This window comes from Poecilia reticulata, linkage group LG7 (assembly GCF_000633615.1).
Source record: "Poecilia reticulata strain Guanapo linkage group LG7, Guppy_female_1.0+MT, whole genome shotgun sequence".
Classification (NCBI taxonomy): Eukaryota; Metazoa; Chordata; class Actinopteri; order Cyprinodontiformes; family Poeciliidae; genus Poecilia; species Poecilia reticulata.
In genome coordinates, this window is record NC_024337.1 from 9,895,571 (window position 1) to 9,897,924 (window position 2,354).

Here is a 2,354-nt window from a genome sequence, read left to right on the forward strand (position 1 = left end):
CTTGGTTAGACAGTTCTTCAGTTGACACAAACTGTGGTCTGTTTGGGAGTTAGTCATAGATCCAGGTGATTGTTAAGAACTCCACCTGTGTCTTCTGGAGTTTCTCWCAGAGCAGATCAGGCTGAATTGCTAAATGCACTGGAGAAATCAAAGAACATGATCCTCATAGTGCTGCCTSCTTTGTCCAGATGACTGTGGGTTTGTTGAAGCAGGTGTATGATGACATCTTCAACTCCAAMTCCATGGCSATAAGCAAACKGCAGAGGGACCTGATATCTGCTTGTCTGCTTAAGTGGGCCATTAGRAGTCTCTAGGACCTTAATGATGTGGGATGTCAGGACAACAAATCTGTAGTTGTTGATGAGTGATGGTTGAGTTTTCTCACTGGACTCAGGTAGGAWRTCTTCTGCAACAGTGGAATCTTCTCTTGGGTCAAGCWAAGGTTGAAAAGGTGTTGCTGAACCATRCAAARCTGCTCTGCACAGGCCTTCAGGACTCTGGGGCTGACACYATCTGGACCTGCAGCCTTGTTCTGGTTCAGTCTCTCCAGCKGACTCTCGACCTGACTTCTAGAAACAGAAGAGRRGGKYGGGGGGGCAAAAGACAAAGCAGTATCTCCTGTTGATGTTATGGCGGCTTCTTGAGCCAATAGCTGATTACCAAACTTTAAGAAGCCTGACCTGCCAATTCCAATTTTGGGCAACACCAAWTTTTTGTTTTTCTCTGAAACATTGCTAAATATAGCAACAGTGGGGTACCTACTGTTAATTGCAAATGTACAAACATGACCTGGTGCATAAGTCTCTCAGTCAGATCTCTGTTACAGCYGAGCAAAAGAGGACAGAGGTAAATTTTTATATCTTTGTCATGGTGGATTAGCTCAGAGGATAAAATCAGCTTCACTCTGTCTATAGGCCAATCACTGATCTCCCAATATTGAGGAAATCAGGGCTGATTTATTGGTGCATCTACACCAGCAACCTATTCATCATTTGATCTATTGAACATTTTTCATCGTGACTGTGAGACAGAAACTTGGCAGCAACCAAGTGAATTCTTTCGCCTCAGCCACTCCACCACAACAGGGTTTGTTTACGTCACCAAGTGCTGCGACTCGAGCTGTGGAGGGGTCTGGCAATGACCCACTGCGAGAACCGGAAGGTCTCACTGTTACATATGCCTGCCTWCTTCTCCTTTGGGCTGTCTACCTTTCTCCTCTCTAGCCCCATGTTCACCATTGTTGTAACTATTTACCAACCACTCAAATATAATAACTCTTTTAAGAAAGACTTTGCTGCTCTGATTGTCCATCTCTAAGCCCTCTCACCGAATGTCATATGGATTTTATCATTCACTTTGATGATGCTGATCTCTCCTTCTCCAAATACTTCTTACGTCCAGTCCTACAGGACCTTTTAAGCTGCTCTGTCTGGACTCACTCCTCTGAACTTCTCCTGATGACCTTCCTTTCACTGATTATTTGCTGCTCTCTTTTAATGTTAAACTCCAATGCTCTTCCTCCAAACTTTTATGGTCTCTTTCTGTTATATCAAAAATGTTGTTTTATCACACATTGCTGACCATTTCACCATTGTTCATAYTTCTGACCCAGATTACCTTGTTGCATCCGTAATAATAGCCTCACCAATTTCCTTGATTTCCTCAATCCCTTGAAAACCCAGCCAGTGCACCTTGGTACACTCCTGAACTTTGTTCCAGGTTTCTTCTATACACAAWAACCTTGGCCCCAACTCTTCTTCATGCATCACAGTTGAACTTATGTCCCCTCCGCTGCTGACATTGCTGACGGAATTTGCCWGTGTAAGCCGTCTTCCAGCCAGCCCAATAGTTTTCATACAGTTCTCGTCAAACCCTGTCTTACTTCTCTGCTCCCTATCATTCTAACATCATCCACTCCTCYCTGTCCTCTGGTATCATCCCCGCGGCATTTAAATCCACAGTCATTACTCCTATCAACAACAACCTGGTCTCCATCCTTCGAACTTCAAAAATCTCCATCCTATTTAACCTACCATTCATTTCTAAAGTTGTGGAAAAAGTATTCACCAAACAATTGCATTTCCTGTCACTTTGAGTAGTTTGTAGTTGGACCCAATTACAGACATACAGAGACAGCCAATCAGTTTAATATATCAAGGTTTAATAAAATAATGATTAATTAAATAAACTTACAAAAATCACAGGGAGCTAGGGCAGAAACACAAAGCAAACTTCCAATGGAAGGAATCCAGCAAGGARACACGAAGAGTACACACATGGAACGAGAAAGGAATGGAGAAGTGACAGAAGGAACCAGCAGGGTCCATCCATCCATTTTCTTCCGCTTATCCGGG